This window comes from Heterodontus francisci, chromosome 3, assembly GCF_036365525.1.
Source record: "Heterodontus francisci isolate sHetFra1 chromosome 3, sHetFra1.hap1, whole genome shotgun sequence".
Classification (NCBI taxonomy): domain Eukaryota; kingdom Metazoa; phylum Chordata; class Chondrichthyes; order Heterodontiformes; family Heterodontidae; genus Heterodontus; species Heterodontus francisci.
In genome coordinates, this window is record NC_090373.1 from 196,375,069 (window position 1) to 196,397,077 (window position 22,009).

General features: G+C 45.6%; 1 pseudogene; it reads right to left on the bottom strand.

Annotated features, from left to right (window-relative positions):
- LOC137367176 (protein FAM177B-like) overlaps positions 1-22,009 on the bottom strand; it is an 89,225-nt pseudogene that overhangs the window by 51,582 nt on the left and 15,634 nt on the right.

Sequence of the window (22,009 nt, forward strand, 5' to 3'; positions counted from 1 at the left end):
TACTCTCCACTTGCCTGGATGGGTGCAGCTCCAACAACACTCAAGAAGCTCGACACCATCCAGGACAAAGCAGCCCGCTTGATTGGCACCCCATCTACAAACATTCACTCCCTCCACCACCGACGCGCAGTGGCAGTAGTGTGTACCATCTACAAAATGCACTGCAGCAATGCACCAAGGCTCCTTAGACAGCACCTTCCAAACCTGCGATCTCTACCAACTGGAAGGACAAGGGCAGCAAATGCATGTGAACACCACCACCTGCAAGTTTCCCTCCAAGTCACACACCATCCTGACTTGGAACTATATCGCCGTTCCTTCACTGTCGCTGGGTCAAAATCCTGGAACTCCCTTCCTAACAGCACTGTGGGTGTACCTACCCCAAATGGACAGCAGCGGTTCAAGAAGGCAGCTCACTACCACCTTCTCAAGGGCAATTAGGGATGGGCAATAAATGCTGGCCTGACCAGCGACACCCAAAAAAAATCCCATGAATGAATAAAAAAAAAGATGGACTGCATTGTTTCAAGAAGGCAGCTCACCACCACCTTCTCAAGGGCGATTAGAGATGGGCCAATAAATGTGGCCTTACCAGCAAAACCCAAATCCCAAGAATGAATTTTTTAAAATCCATAAAACTGAAGTCCTTCATCCCTGGAACCATTGTCGTAAATCTTTCCTCACCCTCTCTAAAGCCTTCACATCCTTCCTAATGTGTGGTGCCCAGAATTGAACACAATACTCCACTTCAGGCTGAACTAGTGTTTTATAAAGGTTCACTATAACTTCTTTGTTTTTGTACTCTATGCCTCTGTTTATAAAACCCAGGATCCCGTATGGCTTATTAACCACTTTCCCAACCTGCCCTACATCCTTCAATGATTGTGCACACACACCTCCAGGTCCCTCTGCCTCTGCACCCCTTTAGAATTGTATCTTTTATTTTATATTGCCTCTCCTTACTGTTCATACTGTTATGAACACTGGACTTTGTAACATGATTTTTTTTTAAATTGTGATTTTTAAAAGCTTAAGATGGAGTCTGGAAGGTCAGGTGACCTCACATCACATGGTAGGGAATATGGGATTAATGTTGGATTAGTATAAATGGGTGGTTGTTGGTCGGCACAGACTCGGTGGGCCGAAGGGCCTGTTTCCGTGCTGTATCTCTATGACTATGACTATGACATCCACTCTACGAAAGGACAAGACAGATGTCTTGGTTACCAGGACAACAGAGAACACAGATCAAAGACTTTGTTTTGAAAAAAACAGAGAATGCAGGGGTAACACCTGAAGAACAATGGGTTTCTCCCTCCCAGACTTTTGGGTCAGTGATTCAGAAGTTGCAACTGTACCAAGCACTGGAACAATGGAAAGTCAAGGTAGCTCTGTGAAACCAGATTTCTGGACTTGCAGATTGGAACAGGATAATAAGCTATTGATTTTTGAGTCCAGATAAATTTAACAGACTTTCTGAAATGAGGCAGGCTGTAAGAGAGGAAACTAGCAGTTGTGGCCTCAAGGCATGCTGTAAGAAGGGGACTTAGCGGTTGAAGCCTCACATCAGGCTGTAGGAAGACAACCAGTGATTGCAGCCTCAAGAGAGAAATTACACCGCTCTCAGAAGCCTGATACAGTAATAGGCTGCGAGGACTTGAACCTGTTTTGAAGGTAGAAGCTTGCAGATACGTAGAAGGCCAGCAGGATTACCAGGAATCGCCTTATTCGTGGACATCCTCTGAGCAGAAGTGCTGAATGACGAGGGAATTGATTTTTGAAAAGGTCTGGGAGATCCAATCCATTGCTACTGGGAGGAGTTTGGGACTTTTAACTGCAAAGGATTTCGCCATCAAAAATAACTGTATAATACATAAGTTTGGTGTGAGGTTTTCAACTATTTTAATAAGTAAAGACAATACCTTTCTTTGGAATTTGGGATATCAACTACTTACAAAGTACTATTTGGTTAATGGGGATTTCTTTTAGTTTAGTTGCTATAATAAAAGTCTTAAAACGTGAAATCTTGTGCAATTCTTTAAGTTGGTTTTGGGGTTCATATCTCATGTTTTAATGATAACGGTCTCACTGAGGTCGTAATGCCCACCAAAAGTTATCACATCATATTTATGTACATTAAATTTCATCTGCCACGTGTTTGCTCATTCCACTAGCCTGTCTATGTCCTCTTGAAGTCTAACACTGTCTGCCTCACAGTTCACAATACTTCCAAGTTTTGTGTCATTTACACATTTTAAAATTGTGCCCTGTACACCCAAGTCTAGGACATTAACATAGATCAAGAAAAGCAGTGGTCCTAATACCAACTCCTGGGGGGCCCCACTAAATACCTTCTTCCAGTCCGAAAAACAACCATTCACCACTACTCTTTTTCCTGTCACTCAGTTGACTTTGTATCCTTGCTGCCACTGTCCCTTTTATTCCATGGACTTTGACTTTGCTGACAAGCCTGTTACTTGGCACTTTATCAAATGCCTTTTAGAAGTCCATGTACATCACATCAACCGCATTAGCCTGATCAACTCTTTCTGTTACCTCATCAAAAAACTACTTCAAGTTAGTTAACCACGATAGCCTTTAACAAATCCATGTTGGCTTTCCTTAATTAATCCACATTTGTCCAATTGACTATTAATTTTGCCCCAGATGATCATTTATAAAAGCTTTCCGACCATTGAGGTTGAACTAATTAGCCTGTAGTTCCTGGGTTTATCCTTACACCCTTTTTTTGAACAAGGGTGTAACATTTGCAATTCTCCAGTCCTCTGGCAGCACCCTGTATCTAAGGAGAACATAAGTAGTAGGGGAAGGAGTAATGGCTGATCTGATCTTAACCTCAACTCCACTTTTCTGCCTGTTTCCTGTAACCCTGGACTCACTATAATTCAATAATCTGTCTAATTTAGCCTTGAATATTTGCAATGACTCAGCCTCCACACTCTGGGATACAGAATTCCAAAGATTAATGATCTTCTGAGAGAGGAAATTGATCCTCATCTCCATCTTAAATGGGCGACCCCTAATTATGAAACTATGCTTCCTAGTTCTGGACTTCCCCACAAGGAGAAACATCATCTCAGCATCTACCCTGTCAAGCCCCCTCAGAATCTTATACATTTCAATCAGATCACCTCTTATTCTTCTTAACTCCAATGAGTATAGGCCCAACCTGCTCAACCTTTCCACATAAGACAACCCCTTCACCCTAGGAATCAACCTAGTGAACCTTCTTTGAATTGTCTCCAATACAAGTATATTCCTCCTTAAATAAGGAGATCAAAACTATATGCAGTACTCTAGGTGTGGTCTCACAAAAGGAATGGAAGATTACAGCCAGCGCCTCCACAATTTCCACTTTTACTTCCCTGACTATCCTCTGATGCATTTCATTTGGTCCAGGTCTGCTGACTTATCGACTTTAAATACAGCCAGCCTTTCTAATACTTCCTCTTTATCAATTTTAGTCCATCCAGTGTCTCAACTACCTCCTCTTTGCACTTTGACAGCATCTTCTTCCTTGGTAAAAACAGATGCAAAGTACTCATTTAGTATCCCAGCCATGCCGTTTGCCTCCATGCCTAAATCACCTTTTTGGTCCCTAATCAGCCTCACCCCTCCATTTACTATCCTTTTACTATTTATATGCCAATAGAAGACTTTTGGATTCCCTTTTATGTTTGCTGCCAATCTTTTCTCATACTCTCTGCTTTTCTTATTTCTTTTTTCACTTCATTTCTGAACTTTCAATATTGAGCCTGGTTCTCATTTGTATTATGAAAATGTGAAGAAGAACTTTTTTATGCAGCGAGTGGTAATGTCCTGGAACTCACTGCCTACGAGAGTAGTGGAAGCAGAGACAATGAATGATTTCAAAAGGAAATTGGATGGGCACTTGAGGGAAATAAACTTGCAGGGCTACAGGGATGGAACAGGGGAATGGGTCTGATTGGATTGCTCTACAGAGAGCTTGCATGGTCTTGATGGGCTGAATGGCCTCTTTCTGTGCTACTATGACTCTATTATCAACCTGATATCTTGTCAGCAAAGCTACAGCCCATGGAACCAATAGGACAGTAGCAGCATAGATATGAAATTGGCTGAGTGACAGGAAACAGGGAGTAATTGTGAATGATTGTTTTTTGGACTGGAAGAAAGTATATACCAACCCAGGGATTGGTGTTGGGACCGCTGCTTTTCTTGATATATATTAATGACCTAGACTTGGGTGTACAGGGCACAATTTCAAACTTTTCGTATGACACAAAACTTAAAAGTGTTGTGAACTGTGGGGGGGTGCGGGGGGTGGTGCAGGGAGAGTGATAAACTTTGAGAGGACATAGATAGGCTGGTGTAATGGGCAGACAAGTGGCAGATGAAATTTAATATAGAAAAGTGTGAAATGATTCATTTTGGTAGATAAACAAGGAAAGGCAATATAAATTGAAGGGTGCAATTCCATAGGTGGTGCAGGAGCAGAGGGACCTGGGGGTATACGTGCACAAATGATTGAAGATTGCAGGACAGGTTGAGAAAGCAGTTATTAAAGCATATGGGATCCTGGGCTTTAGAAATAAGGGCATAGAGTACAAAAATCAAGGAAGTTATGATAAGTCTGTATAAAACGTTGGTTCAGCCTCAACTGGAGTATCATGTCCAGTCTGGGCACCACACTTTAGGAACAATGTTAAGGCATTAGAGAGGGTGCAGAAAAAATTCACGACAATAGTTCCAGGGATGGGGAACTTCAGTTACTTGGATTGGTTGGAAAATCTGGGTCTGTTCTCCTAGGAGAAGAGAAGATTAAGGTGAGATTTGATAGAGGTTTGAGGAAATAACTAAAGTAGTAGTCAGGAGAATGTCTAAGGATGCAGTTTATATGGACGACCAGAAGGCATTTGATAAGGTTCCACATAAGAGACTTTTAACTAAAAATATATCTAATGGAATTGAAAGCAAATTATTGACCTGGTTAGGAGATTAGGTGGCAGAAGACAGAGAGTAGACATAATGGATAGGTATTACAATTGGAGGGAAGTGACTAGTCATGGCCCACAAGGATCTGTGCTGGAGCCCCAACTGTTCATTAATGACTTAGATAATGCAATAGAGAGCAGATATTCAAATTTGCTGTTGACACAATGATTGGTGGCATAGTAAACTTCCAACGCAGGTGGACAGGGGAATGTCAATGAATGTTATTTCTGGACTTCCAGAAGGCATTTGATAAAATCCCTCGTAAGGATCTGTTAGTTAAAGTTGAAGCCCATGGAATTGAAGGCAAATTATTGACCTGGTTAGGAAATTGGCTGTGCAGCAGGAGACAGAGAGTAGGGATAATGGGCAGGTACACTAATTGGCAGGATGTGACTAGTAGTGTCCTGCAAGGATCTGTATTGGGACATCATATATTCACTGTATTTATTAATGACTTAGATGATGGGATAGAAAGCTACACATCCAAATTGGCTGATGACACAAAGATAGACAGCATTATAAGCATTGTGGATGAAAGGGTAATGTTGCAAAGTGATATTGACAGATTAAGCGAATGGGCAAAACTGTAGCAAATGGTTTTCAATGTAGGCAAATGTGAGGTCATCCACTTTGGACCTAAAAAGGGAAAGAACAGGGTACTTTCTAAATCATAGAATTATAGAAAGTTTACGGCATAGAAAGAAGCCACTTGGCCCAACATGTCTGCACCGGCCGAAAAAAAGAGCCACCCAGCCTAATCCCACTTGGTTCATAGCCCTGCAGGTTATGGCGCTCCAGGTGCACATCCAGACATCTTTTAAATGAGATGAGGTTTTCTGCCTCTATAACCCTTTCAGGCAGTGAGTTCCAGACCCCCACCGCCCTCTGGGTGAAATTTTTTTTCCTCATCTCCTCTCTAATCCTTCTATCAATCACTTTAAATCTATGCCCCCTAGTCACTGACCTCTCTGCTAAGGTAAATAGGCCCTTCCCATCCACTCCCCTCACAATTTTGTACATTTCAATCAAATCTCCCCTCAGCCTTCTCTGTTCCAAGGAGAACAACCCCAGCCTATCCAATCTTTCCTCATAGCTGAAATTTTCCAGTCCTGGCAACATCCTCGTTAATCTCCTCTGTAACCTCTCTCGTGTAATTACATTCTTTCTGTAACGGGGTGACCAGAACTGCACACAGTACTCAAGTTGTGGCCTAACTAGTGTTTTCTATAGTTCCAGCATAGCCTCCATACTCCTATATTCTGTGCCTCAACTAATAGCAGAAAGGATTCCATATGCCTCCTCCATCACCTCATCGACCTGTCCTGCTACCTTCAGGGATCTGTGGACATTCACTCCAAGGTCATAGAGAGATACAGCACTGAAACAGGCCCTTCGAGTCTGTGCCAACCATCAACCACCCATTTATACTAATCCTACATTAATCCCATTTCCCTCTCGCATTCCCACCTTCACTCAATTTACAATGGCCAATTTACCTATCAACCCACAAGTCTTTGGCATGTGGAAGGAAACCCACGCAGGTCACAGGGAAAACTTGCAAACTCCGCACAGACAGTACCCAGAACTGAACCCAGGTCGCTGGGGCTGTGAGGCTGCAGTGCTAACCACTGCGCCACTGTGCTGCCCCTTGAAGTCCCTCATTTCCTCTACACCTCTCAGTATCCTCCCATTTATTGTATACTCCTTTGCCTTTTTTTTTAATTAGTTTGTGGGAATCACTGACTAGGCCAGTATTTATTGCCTGTCCCTAATTGCCCTTGAACTAAGTGGCTTGTGAGGCCATTTCATAAAGTATTTAAGAGTCAACCACATTGCTGTGGGTCTGGAGTCACATGGAGGCCAGACCAGGTAAGGACAGCAGATTTCCTTCCTTAAAGGACATTAATAAATCAGATGGGTTTTTGCAACAATCATCAATGGTTTCATGGTCATCATTACACTAGCTTTTAATTCCAAATTTATTAATTGAATTCAAATTTCACCATCTGCCATGCTGGGATTCAAACAGATGAGCATTTGCCTACAATCTGGATTATTAGTGCAGTGACATTACCACTACACCACTGCCTCCCCAACTGCATCAGTTTACACTTCTCTGCGTTAAATTCCATTTGCCACTTTTCCACCCACTTGACCAGTCCATCAATATCTTCCTGCAGTCTACAGCTATCCTCCTCACTAACAACCACGCAGCCAATTTTTGTGTTGTCTGCAAACTTCTTGATCATTCCCCCTACATTTGTGTCCAAATCATTAATATATACCACAAAAAGCAGGGGACTTAGTACTGAGCCCTGTCGAACCCATTGGAAACAGCCTTCCAGTCGCAAAAACAATTACCCTTTGTTTCCTGCCACTGAGCCAATTTTGTATCCAGCTTGCTACATTCCCCTGTATTCTATGGGCTTTGTTTTTAACCAGTCTACCATGTGGGACCTTGTCAAAAGCCTTGTTAAAATCCATGTAGACCACATCAACTGCACTACCCCCATCAATCCTCCTTGTTACTTCCTCAAAAAATTCAGTCAAGTTAGTCAGACACAACCTTCCCTTAACAAATCCATGCTGACTATCCTTGAATAATCTGTGCCTTTTCTAAGTGACAGTCTATCTTGCCTAGAACCATAGAAACATAGAAAAGTTACAGCACAGAAGGAGGCCATTCAGCCCATCGAGTCTGCGCCAACAGAAAAAACTAGCCGCCCAATCTAATCTCACCTTCTAGCATCTGGTCCGTAACCTTGCAGGTTACAGCACTTCAAATGAGGTCCATGTATCTTTTAAATGAGTTGAGGGTTTCTGCCTCTCAGAATTGATTCCAGTAATTTGTCCACTACCGAGATTAGACTGACTGGCCTGTAATTATTCAGTCTATCCCTTGTTCCCTTTTTAAACAAAGGTACAATGTTAGCAGTCCTCCGGCACCACACCTGTATCTAGTGAGGATTGGAAAATTATGGTCAGACCTTCCGTTATTTCCTCCCTGGCTTCTTTTAACAGCTTGGGGTACATTTCAACCAGCCCTGTTGAATTATACACTTTCATGGATACTAATCCCCTTAATACTTCCCCTCCCCCTATGTTTATCACATTCAATATGTCACACTCTGGGGGTCCTGATACATAGATAAAATATCATGAACAGGTACAGAAAATAATCAAAAAGGCTAATGGAATGCTGGCCTTTATATCCAGAGGACTAGAATACAGGGAGGTAGAAGTCATGCTTCAGCTACACAAAGCCTGGGTTAGATCACACCTAGAGCATTGCAAACAGTTCTGGACACCACACCTGAGGGAAGGATATACTAGCCTTGGAGGGAGTGCAGTGTATAGTTACCAGAGTGATACCTGGACTCCAAGGATTAACTTATGAGGAGAGATTACACAAACGGTTTGAATTCCATGGAATTTAGAAGGTTGAGGGGTGATTTGATTGCAGTTTTCAAGACATTAAGGGGAACAGGTAAGGTAGATAAAAACTATTTCCACTGGTTAGGAAGTCTAGGACTAGGAGGCATGGTCTAAAAATTAGAGCCAGACCTTTCAGGAGTGAAATTAGGAAACACTTCAAACACGAAGGAGGGTAGAAGTTTGGAACTCTCTTCCGCAAATGGCAACTGATGCTAGACCAATTGTTGATATTAAAACTGATTGATAGATTTTTGTTAGTCAAAGGTATTAAGGGATATGGGGAAAAGATGGGGAAATGAAGTTATATCACAGATCAGCCATAATCTAATTGAATGGTGGAACAGGCTCGAAGGGCTAAATGGCCTCCTCCTCTTCCTATGTTCCTAGATAAGTGAGGTGATCCACTTTGAAGCAAAAAGGGATACTTCCGAGTATTTTTTTTAAATGGTGAAAAGGTTCAAAAAGATTTAGCAGTTCATGTAGACAGATCACTAAATGTATAAACCCACCGACTCCCACAGCTACCTCGACTACACTTCTTCACACCCTACCTCCTTTAAGGACTCCATTCCATTCTCCTAGTTTCTCCGTCTGTGACGCATCTGCTCTGATGATGCAACCTTCCACAACTGCGCTTCTGATATGCCTTCCTTTTTCCTAATTCGAGGACTCCCCCCCCCCCCCCCCCCCCCCCACTGTGGTTGACAGGGCCTTCAACCTGCACCTCTACCCTCACCCCTTGCCCTCCCTCCCAGAACCGCGATAGGGTTCCCCTTGTCCTCACTTTCCACCCCACCAGCTTCCACATCCAAAGGATCATCCTCCGCTATTTCTGCCACCTCCAGCGTGATGCCACGACCAAACGCATCTTCCCCTCCCCTCCCCTGTCAGCATTCCGAAGGGATCATTCCCCCCACGACACCCTGGTTCACTCCTCCATTACCCCCATCACCTCATCCCTTCCCATGGCACCTTCCCCTGCAATTGCAGGAGGTGTAATTCCTGCGCATTTACCTCCTCTCTCCTCACTATCCAAGGCCCCAAACACTCCTTTCAGGTGGAGCAGTGATTTACTTGTACTTCTTTCAGTTTAGTATACTGTATTTGCTGCTCACAATGTGTTCTCCTCTACATTGGGGAGACCAAACGCAGACTGGGTGACCGCTTTGCGGACCACCTCCGCTCAGTCCGAAAGCATGATCCCAAGCTTCCGGTTGCTGGCCATTTCAAATTTACCCTCTGCTCTCATGCTCACATCTCTGTCCTGGGACTGCTGCAGTGTTCCAGTGAACATCAACACAAGCTCGAGGAACAACACCTCATTTACCGATTAGGCACACTACAGCCTGCTGGACTGAACATTGAGTTCAATAAGTTCAGAGCATGACGGGCCCCCCTTTTTATTTTCAGTTTTTTTTTCTTTGTTTATTTTATTTTTGTTTGTTTAATTTGTTTCTACTGTGCCTACCCATTGTTTTTTTCATGCTTGTACTTGGGGCCAGGCTGTTCAGTTTTCTGTCCATTAACACCTTCTCTGCACTAATGTTTGCCTTTCACCACACCATTAACATACCATTTGCCTTTGCTCCATGACCTTCTGGCCAGTTATTCTCTGTGACCTTGTCCTATCAACACCTCTTTTGTTATCTTTTGCCCAACCCCACTTTACTTGCTTAAAACCTATTACATTTCCAATATTTGTCAGTTCTGATGAAGAGTCACTGACCTGAAACATTAACTCTGCTTCTCTCTCCACAGATGCTGTCAGACCTGCTGAGTATTTCCAGCATTTCTTGTTTTTATTATACTAAAATATAGTAGTCAGGTACAAAATTAATGAAAAATGACAAATGTAATGTTAACCTTTATAACTAGAGGGCTAGAATATAAAGGGGCGGAAGTTTTGCTACAGCTATACAAATCCCTGATTAGACCACTTCTGAAGCACTCTGAATAGTTTGGGCACCACATCTTAGAAAGGAAACATTGACTTGGGAAGGAGTGCAACACAGGACTCCAAGGGTTTGATTATGTGGAACGAGTACCTAGACTAGGCTTGTACTCTTTGGAATATAGGTTAAGGAGCGATTTGGTTGAGGTTTTTAGAATTTTGAAAGGTATTAATAGAGTAGAAAGAGAGAAACTTTCTGCTGGTGGGAGAGTCTAGGACAAAGGGACATAATTTTAAAATCAGAGCTGGGCCATTCAGGAGTGAAACAAAAACAGAAAATGCTGGAAATACGCAGCAGATCTGGCAGCGTCGGTGGAGAGAGGAAAGAAGTTACATTTCAGGTCGATGACTTTTCATCGAAATCCTTTTATATTCAGGGAAGAAGTTAGGAAACACTTTTTCACGCAAAGGGTGATATAAGTGTGGAACTCTCCCACAAAGAGCAGCAGATGCTAGCTCAATTAATAGTTTTAAATCTGCAATTGATAGATTTTTGCTAGCCAGGGGTACAAAAAGATATGGAGCCAATTCAGATGGATGGAGTTAAGTTACAGTTTAGCCATGATCTCCTTCAGTGGTAGAACATCGAGTCATAGTCATTTACAGCACAGGAGGCCATTCAGCCTGTCGAGTCTATGCCAGCTCTCCACAGAGCTATCCAGTCACTCCCACTCCCTCACTCAATCCCCATAGCCCTGAAAGTCTATTTCCTTCAAGTGGCCATCCAATTTCCTTTTGAAGTCATTGATCGTCTCCACTTCCACCACCCTTATGGGCAGCGAGTTCCAGGTCACTACCACTTGCTGCATAATAAAAGTTCTTCCTCATATTCCCCTGGAATCTCTTGCCCAAAACCTTCAATCTGTGTCCCCTAATACTTGTACTATTAGTTAATGGGAACAGTTTCTCCTTGTCTAACTTATCTAGACCTGTCATGGCCTCCTTCTGCTGTGTAGAGCGAGACAACACAAGTAACATAACAGACACAAAATCCTCCTCCTGAAAAACATTTTCAGCTCAGCTTCCTTGGATTGTGGGATGGAGTGGGGGTGGTAGTGGGGATGGTAGTGGGGATGGTAGTGGGGATGGAGTGGGGGTGGTAGTGGGGATGGAGTGGGGGTGGTAGTGGGGGTGGTAGTGGGGGTGGTAGTGGGGGTGGTAGTGGGGGTGGTAGTGGGGATGGTAGTGGGGATGGTAGTGGGGATGGTAGTGGGGGTGGTAGTGGGGGTGGTAGTGGGGGTGGTAGTGGGGGTGGTAGTGGGGGTGGTAGTGGGGATGGTAGTGGGGATGGAGTGGGGATGGAGTGGGGATGGAGTGGGGATGGTAGTGGGGATGGAGTGGGGATGGAGTGGGGATGGAGTGGGGGTGGTAGTGGGGGTGGTAGTGGGGGTGGTAGTGGGGGTGGTAGTGGGGATGGAGTGGGGATGGAGTGGGGGTGGAGTGGGGATGGAGTGGGGATGGAGTGGGGATGGAGTGGGGATGGAGTGGGGATGGAGTGGGGATGGAGTGGGGATGGAGTGGGGGTGGTAGTGGGGGTGGTAGTGGGGATGGAGTGGGGCTGGTAGTGGGGATAGAGTGGAGCTGGTAGTGGGGATGGAGTGGGGATGGAGTGGGGGTGGTAGTGGGGATGTAGTGGGGATGGAGTGGGGCTGGTAGTGGGGATGGAGTGGGGGTGGTAGTGGGGATGTAGTGGGGATGGAGTGGGGAATCAGCCAAGTTTCCACAACCCATCGTCATCCAATGCTGGCAAGCATGCATGTGTGGACATTGGGAGCGTGTAAGTCAATTGCCCTGATAATTGGGCAAGGGGTCTACAATTTGCAGCGTGCTCGCACCAGTTGGAAAGGAGATGGGGAAGACACAAAATCCATTGATCCACCTCATTTATATGATAGCAATGTGGCCACATGTGGCTCCAGTGCAGCACCGGTCTCCATTTCAGTACAGGTATCCTCACGCACACTCCAGGAGGCCAAGCAGAAACCACGCACTACAGGCACTTAAAGGCGCAGCCCCTATAAAAAGAGAAGTTGCAGCATTGCACTGCAGATTGCTAGATAATTGTTTTTCGCCAATGTGGGAAACAAAATGACAGCACTAAGGAAGGGGAGGGCTCCCAGGTTTCCTGACACTGCTATGGATACACTCTACTGAGAGGTCCAGGCCAGGAAAGAGGCGGTGGGGGGTTGCGGGGGACAGGAAGCCCTCTAGACTAAACCAGCAAAGGGAGTGACAAGGGTAGTGAATTCCAGAGTGTGGCACTACGAACATGGTAGCAGTGGCAACAAAAGTCTAATGGCCTCAATCGGGTGGTCAAGGTGAGTGAATACAACTGCAAATCACATCTCATCACTACAACACACACCTCTCACACTGCTCAATGCACCACATCTCCATCACTCACCCAGCAGCACTTCCTGGCACTCAGGTCTCACCCCTAAAATCCTTATATTGCACCTCTCCCACACACCACTACAAACCTACAGCTATTCAGCCAAGACAGGCATATTATCCAAACGCACTGACAGTCACTGACATTCTGCCCTCTCCCTGACAGGAGAAGGTGGCACACAGCAGGTGGGAGAATAGATGACGTATGAAGGACCACAAAAGGATCCATCCCCTCAGCTCCCTCAAACAGATGGTCCTGAGGATCATGAGTGACAAGGAGTCAGTGGCACTCAGCGCTGCCGAGGCCATTGAAGATGATGGTATGTTACTGCCTTATTCGCCTTTTCCAATAACTTCTCACTCTCATCCTAAAAGGTGCCATGGAATGAGAAATGCTGATGGAGTGACCACGAACCTTCAGCTCTCCTCCCCACCTAACTTCCCTCACCCCTATCCTTCCCTTATGCTTTTGTGCTTTCAGATAGCCAAGAACTGCCGGCTGCTCAGCCCTTGGAGACTAATGACGTAGGGCGAGCAGAATGAGATCTCTGAGGAAGACATACCGTCACTTGAGCTCGCACTCGCAGCCACCAGTTCAGATTGTGGCACTGCTTGTATCTTCGAGGCTGGCTTAGAGTCAGGACTTGCATATGATGTGTCACCGGGCACAAGTGGACTGTAGCCATGACAAGAGGATAGGTCAGCTCGTGTGCCAACTCCCCAGAGGGACAGGTTGCACACCAGTTCCATTGCAGGGAACTCAGATGTTGGGGTGGACGATAGGAAAACACTAAGGAACATGTACATCAAGATGCTTGGTGTATTGGCAGGCCTGCCAGATAGCTTCCAGTCACTGGCGAGGAGCATGGAGACGTCCGGTACCACAATGACACAGGGCATTGTGCAGAGTTTGACCTCACCCCTTTCCACGGTGGAATTGGTGGGCACTTCCATGGCAGCACTGCCAGAGCGACCTGTGATGGAGTGTCTGCTGGCCACTGTCTCAGCTTCCACTGCAGCATAATCAGAGTGCTCCTGATCTACCAGTATTGCAGTAGAAGCTCAGAACGAGGTCATGAGATCCCTGGCTGCTGGCATACAGTCTCAGACTGCTGCCATCATGGCTGCGGATCTCATGCTCGACAGGACATGCAGGCTGTCACAGTAATCCAGCAATCTGTGCTCCAGCAAGTAACAAGGATTGCCGAGGTGCCGTCCCGTGACAGTGACACCATGGAGCAGGAACCTGCTGTCCTCTCTCAGGATACAGCATTCATGCTCCCATCACTGCCTCTTAGCCAGATGGCCCAGACTGCTGCCACCCATGCCAAGGTGCAGAGCTGCTCGAGGACATCCTCCAAGGTCATCTGTAGTTTACCCCCATGAAAGTTAACAGCCTTCCACCAGCCATAATGCAGCCACTGGTGTAACACTGAGTAGGAGCACTAGTACAGGCAACGGCACCTGCAAGACAGGCCCTAAGGGGATACACAAGGGTGATTGGTTCTGTTCTATTTTGTATTCATATACAGAGTATCATTTACAATGGCTTCTCTTCCTGCTCCTGCACTGTTACCTCTGGTGTCCCCCAAGGATCTATCCTTTGCCCCCTCCTATTTCTCATCTACTTGCTGCCCCTTAGTGACATCATCCAAAAGCACAGTATTAGTATAAAGAAGCAAAATACTGCAGATGCTGGAAATCTGAAATAAAAACAAGAAATGCTGGAAATACTCAGCAGGTCTGGCAGCATCTGTGGAGAGAGAAGCAGAGTTAATGTTTCAGGTCAGTGACCCTTCTTCAGAACAGTATTTACATGTATGCTGACGACACCTAGCTCTAGCTCATCATCACCTCTCTCAACTCTTCCACTGTTGCTAAATTATCAGAGTGCTTATCTGACATCTTTCATTGGATGAACAGAAATTTCCTCCAATTAAATATTGCAAAGACTGAAGCCATTGTTTTTGGTCCCCCCTCCAAACTCTGTTCCCTAGCTACTGACTCCATCCTCTCCCTGGCATCAATCTGAGATTAAACCAGTCTGTTCATATCCTTGGTGTCATATTTGACCCCAAGATAAGGTTCCAACCACATATTCATGCCATCACTAAGACTGCCTATTTCCATTTGCATAACATCGCCTCTGCCTCAGCTCATCTGCTGCTGAAACCTTCATTCATGCCTTTGTTACCTCTAGACTTGACTACTCCAATGCACTCCTGCCCGGTCTCCCTACCCTCTGTAAACTTGAGGTGATCCAAAACTCTGCTGCCTATGTCTGCACTCACACCAATTGGCATTCCCCTATAACCCCTCTTCTCGCTGACCAGTCAATCAAGTCTTGATTTTAAAATTCTCATCCTTGTTTTCAGATCTCTCCATGTCCTTGCCCTTCCCCATCTCTGAAATCTGCTCCAGTCCCACAACCCTCTGAGATATCTGAGCTCCTCTAATGCTGCCCTCTTGTGCATCCCCGATTTTAATCACTCCACCATTGGTGGCCGCGCCTTTCAGCTGCCGAGGCCCTAAGCTCTGCAATACCCTCCCTATACCTCTCCGTCTCTCCACCTTGCTTTCCTCCTTAAAACCTACCTCTTTCGCCAAGCATTTGGTCATCTGACCTAATGTCTTCTTAAGTGGCTTGGTGCCATACTTGGTTTTATAATGCTCCTGTGAAGTGTCTTGGGATGTTTTATTATAATAAAGGTGATATATAAATATAAGTAGATGTTGTTGCATTATTGATGAATTGCTGGATAAAGTTGTGTGAAGGAGTTTGCTGTTGGCCTTTCAGTCACGTAAGAAAAGGGGACTTTGTGATGAGGGGGTCAGGATTTTCACTGCAGGTTTCAGGACCTCCCCCCCACCACCACCCTCCTCCCCCCCGATCCCCGAGTCAGGCTCAAATGAGGGTCCGAAGCCCGCACTGTGTGGGGAACAGTCACTCAACTGTGATTTTCCCCGACTTGATCAATTAATGCCCACTGGGTGAGCTCACCATCCAATTAAGGATAGCAGGTGGGCTTTTGAAGCAGGAGGGCAATAGGAAGTCTTCCAGCTCAGAAGCAGCAGCAGGATGTCATGGCAGGGAAGTAAAGGAGAGAGCCCTCCAAATGGAATCAACCTCTCTCCAACTTTTTAAAATTTAAAATAATAAACAAATCAAGCAGCCGGGCCATCACTGTGGTGGAGAAACCCCTTCAGGCAGTTGCACTGTCTCCTGCTGCCTGCAGGGACCTGGAGGCCAAATGGAAAATCTCAGTTGGCCTCCAACAATTGGCCTTAAGTGGCTATTAACAAGGTGGATTGGATACCTGCCACTTGCAATCAGGTAATCCTACCACCCACACATCACCCCACCACCAGGGAAATGGTTCAGGGGCGGGATGGAGCCGGGGAACCTGCACACTGGCTGGCAGCGTGAAATTCTGCACCTGCCCACCTTCGTTCCCACCCCTGGCAGTGTCTACAAATCCAGCACAGGGAGTTTGAAATGGATGTACTGTAAGGGAATGGTCTGTCCATGTTGGCGTTGGGAAAGTTCCTTTGAAGCAAAACCTCACCATCGGTCCCTCTCACTTCAAAGAACAAGAACAAAGAACAAAGAACAGTACAGCACAGGAACAGGCGATTTGGCCCTCCAAGCCTGCGCTGATCTTGATACCTGCCTAAATTAAAACCTTCTGCACTTCCGGGGACCGTATCCCTCTATTCCCAACCTATTCATGTATTTGTCAAGATGCCTCTTAAACGTCGTTATCGTACCTGCTTCCACCACCTCCCCGGCAGCAAGATCCAGGCACTCACCACCCTCTATGTAAAGAACTTGCCTCGCACATCCCCTCTAAACTTTGCCCCTCTCACCTTAAACCTATGTTCCCTGGTAACTGACTCTTCCACCCCGGGAAAAAGCTTCTGACTATCCACTCTGTCCATGCCGCTCATAACTTTGTAAACCTCTATCATGTCGCCCCTCCACCTCCGTCATTCCAGTGAAAACAATCCGTGTTTATCCAACCTCTCCTCATAGCTAATGCCCTCCAGACCAGACAACATCCTGGTAAACTTCTTCTGTACCCTCTCCAAAGCCTCCACGTCCTTCTGGTAGTGTGGCGACCAGAATTGCACGCAATATTCTAAGTGTGGCCTAACTAAAGTTTTGTACAGCTGCAGCATGACTTGCCAATTTTTATACTCTATGCCCCGACCAATGAAGGCAAGCATGCCGTATGCCTCCTTGACTACCTTATCCACCTGCAAATTCCATTTGCCTTCCTTATTACCTGCTGTACCTGTATACTAGTTTTCTGTGATTCATGCACGAGGACACCCAGATCCCTCTGCACTGAAGCACTCTGAAGTTTCTCTCCATTTAGATAATAATTTGCCTTTCTATTCTTCCGACCAAAATGGATAACCTCACACTTATCCATGTTAAACTCCATCTGCCAAATTTTGGCCCATTCACCTAACCTATCCATATCCATTTTTAAATTTCTTATTTCTTTATTGCAACTTACTATCCCACCCATTTTAGTGCCATCTGCAAATTTGGCTATAGTACCTTCTACCCCCTACAATATAGATTGTAAATATTTGGGCCCGAGGACCAAATCCTATGGCACCCCACTAGTTACATCTTGCCAACCTGAAAAGGACCCATTTATCCCGACTCTCTGTTTTCTGTTGATTAGTCAATCCTCCATCCAAGCTAATAAATTGCCCCTAACCCCATGTGATCTTACCTTGTGTATTAACCTTTTGTGCGGCGCCTCATCAAATCCCTTCTGTACGTCCAGATATACTACATCTACAGGATTCCCATTATCCACTTTGCTTGTTACAGCTTCGAAGAACTCTATCAAATTAGTCAAACACAATTTACCCTTCATAAAGCCATGCTGACTCTGATGGATTGCGTTTTGACTTTCTAAATGTCCTGTTATTACTTCCTTAATAATGGATTCTAACAATTTCCCAATGACAGATGTTAAACTAACTGGTATATAGTTTCCTACTTTCTGCCTCCCTCCCTTTTTTCCAATCCACTGGAACCTTTCCCGCATCCAGGGAAGTTTGGAATATTATAACTAATGGATCCACTATCTCTGCTGCCACTTCCTTTAAGACCCTAGAATGTAGGCCATCAGGCCCTGGGGACTTGTCTGCCTTCAATCCCGATAGTTTGCTCAGTACTTTTTCCCGAGTGATGATTGTTCTAAGTTCCTCCCTCTCTATAACCTCTGCATTACCTGTTACTACTGGGATGGTACTAGTGTCCTCCACCGCGAAAACTGAGGCAAAGTACTGATTTAGGGTCTTCGCCATTTCTGTGCTCCCCTCTATTAACTCCCCAGTCACATCCTCCAAAGGACCAACATTCACTGTAGTTACTCTCTTCCCTTTTATATACTTATAGAAGTTTTTGCTATCCGTTTTTATATTTTGCACTAGTTTTCTTTCATAATTTACCTTTGCTCTTTTCATTATTTTTTAGTAACCCTTATTAGCGAGAGGCAGCATGGTTTTGTGAAGGGGAGGTCGTGTCTCACTAACTTGATTGAGTTTTTTGAGGAAGTGACGCAGATGATTGATGAGGGAAGGGCAGTGGATGTTGTCTATCTGGACTTCAGTAAAGCCTTTGACAAGGTCCCTCAAGGGAGACTGGTACAAAAGGTGAAGTCACACGGGATCAGAGGTGAGCTGGCAAGATGGATACAGAACTGGCTCGGTCATAGAAGACAGAGGGTAGCAGTGGATGGGTGTTTTTCTGAATGGAGGGATGTGACTAGTGGTGTTCCGCAGGGATCAGTGCTGGGACCTTTGCTGTTTGTAGTATATATAAATGATTTGGAGGAAAATGTAGCTGGTCTGATTAGTCAGTTTGCGGACGACACAAAGGTTGGTGGAGTTGCGGATAGTGAAGAGGATTGTCAGAGGATACAGCAGGATATAGATCGGTTGGAGACTTGGGCGAAGAAATGGCAGATGGAGTTTAATCCGGACAAATGTGAGGTAATGCATTTTGGAAGATCTAATACAGGTGGGAAGTAGACAGTAAATGGCAGAACCCTTAGGAGTATTGACAGGCAGAGAGATCTGGGCATACAGGTCCACGGGTCACTGAAAGTGGATACGCAGGTGGATAAGGTAGTCAAGAAGGCATACGGCATGCTTGCCTTCATCGGTCGGGGCACAGCGTATAAAAATTGGCAAGTCATGCTGCAGCTGTACAGACCTTTAGTTAGGCCACACTTAGAATACTGCGTGCAATTCTGGTCGCCACACTGCCAGAAGGACGTGGAGGCTTTGGAGAGGGTACAGAAGAGGTTTACCAGGATGTTGCCTGGTCTGGAGGGCATTAGCTATGAGGAGAGGTTGGATAAACACGGATTGTTTTCACTGGAACGACGGAGGTGGAGGGGCGACATGATAGAGGTTTACAAAGTTCTGAGCGGCATGGACAGATTGGATAATCAGAAGCTTTTTCCCAGCGTGGAAGAGTCAGTTACTAGGAGACATAGGTTTAAGGTGAGAGGGGCAAAGTTTAGAGGGGATGTGCGAGGCAAGTTCTTTACACAGAGGGTGGTGAGTGCCTGGAACTTGCTGCTGGGGAAGGTGGTGGAAGCAGGTATAATAACGACGTTTAAGAGGCATCTTGACAAATACATGAATAGGATGGGAGTAGAGGGATACGGTCCCCGGAAGTGCAGAAGGTTTTAGTTTAGACAGGCATCACAATCGGCGCAGGCTTGGAGGGCCGAATGGCCTGTTCCTGTGCTGTACTGTTCTTTGTTCTTTGATAACAGGGGCCAGAGGGCATCAATAAACTGTATCTTAGCAAAAACTGGAGCCCTTCAGGAATGGTTAAAAAAAAATGAGAACAATTTTTTTCCGATGAATTCCTCCCTTGTATTGTGGCAAGTCGAGATTTGGTTGAGGAAGCCAGACAAGCTCCACTACTGCATAGTGCAAGGCAGATGAAAAATGTTCTTTAGGACCATCAACTGGGATGGTTTTCTCAGTGGAATTTTGAGGTACGCTTCAAACTCATAGACCAGGAAGGTTCAAGATACGATTCTCTGGTCTCAGCTGAGCTGATCTTAGGGCACTGCTAATGGGTGAGGGAAGGGAGGAGCTTCAGCCAGGATTGCTACTTCCGATTGCTAACACGTGACTTCTGCTGCAAACTGTATCTGTGTGTATATGGACATTGGATGAGTATGGTTCCTACTCAGCTGTGATACCCTTCATAGTCAAATAGCTAGCTGATGCATATTGTCCAGGCAGTCCCACAATGAAAATGGGCATCAAAGTAGGCTGAGGCTGTCTGTCTCTAGAGCTATTCCCCTGGGTGAGAAATTGCGGGAAAGAAAAACATGGGAAGTGAAAGAAAACGTTACAAGAATTCTAGTCCAGCCCGAAGTCTGAATTGCTCTACCCCCACCTCAATCAGGAATTCACCTAATGTGCAGCCACCATGGCAGTTAGATATCCCATAATTACACAAAACTTTACTTCATGGATGCAATGTAAAATGTAAAACATTTAGGAATCAAAGATGGGCAGAGCTGTGATTACCTGAACGTACTGAAAGTTCTCGATGAAACACAGAGCCCAAACGGATAACATAATAGAATTGACGTATTTTCTCAGGGTTCGTACTGTTTATTCGGTATGGAAGGCATGTATTTATCTTCACTCAAAGGTACACAATGCACTTTACAGAGATTGCCTGGCATTAACTCATGGTTTGCTTTACACCAAAGTAATGGTGGCATAATGGTGGGCAGCATTGACCCCAACCCCACAGGAATGGACCCCACTGACTCTAACCCTATAGGAATGGGTGGTACTGACTCTCGCCCTATAGCAATAGGCAGCACTTCCCCATACCCTATAGGAATGGACAGTACCCTGACCCTAACACTATAGGAATGGATTATACTGACCCTAACCCTGTAGAAATGCACTATACTAACCCTATCCCTGTAGGAATGGCCAGCACTGACCCTAACCCTATAGGAATGGCCAGCACTGACCCTAACCCTATAGGAATGGGCAGCACTGACCTTAACCCTATTGGAATGGGCAGCATGTTGGCCCTAACCCTATAGGAATGGACAGCACTGACCCTAGCCCTATAGGAATGCCGGAACTGTTCCTAACCCTCCGGAATGAACAACACTGACCCTAATGCTATATAAATGGACCTCACTCCCCCTAACCCTATCGGAATGGACAGCAGTAACTTTAACATCAACATCCTAGGGTCTGCCATTGACCAGAAACTGAACTGGAGTAGCCATATAAGTACCATGGCTACAAGAGCAGGTCAGAGGCTAGGAATTCTGAGACGAGTAACTCACCTCCTTACTCCCCAAAGCCTGTTCATCATCTACAAGGCACTAGTCAGGAGTGTGATGGAATACTCTCCACTTGCCTGGATGGGTGCAGCTCCAACAACACTCAAGAAGCTCGACACCATCCAGGACAAAGCAGCCCGCTTGATTGGCACCCCATCTACAAACATTCACTCCCTCCACCACCGACGCACAGTGGCGGCAGTGTGTACCATCTACAAGATGCACTGCAGCAATGCACCAAGGCTCGTTAGACAGCACCTTCCAAACCCGCGACCTCTACCAACTAGAAGGACAAGGGCAGCAAATACATGGGAACACCACCACCTGCAAGTTCCCCTCCAAGTCACACACCATCCTGACTTGGAACTATATCGCTGTTCCTTCACTGTCGCTGGGTCAAAATCCTGGAACTCCCTTTCTAACAGCACTGTGGGTGTACCTACCTCACATGGACTGCAGTGGTTCAAGAAGGCAGCTCACCACCACCTTCTCAAGGGCAATTAGGGATGGGCAATCAATGCTGGCCCAGCCAGTGACGCCCACATCCCATGAATGAATAAAAAAAAAACATATAGCAATAGACAGTACTGGTGCTAACTCTATAGGAATGGACAGTACACTGACCCTAACCCTATAGGAATGGGCAGCACTGACCCTAACCTTATAGGAATGGATAGCACTGAGCCTAACCCTATAGGAATGGCAAGTACTGGCCCTAACCCTGTGGGAACGGTCAGCACTGAACCTAACCATATAGAAATATGGAGACATATAAGATAATCAGAGGGTTAGATAGGGTGGATAGTGAGAGTCTTTTTCCTCGGATGGTGATGGCAAACACGAGGGGACATAGCTTTAAGTTGAGGGG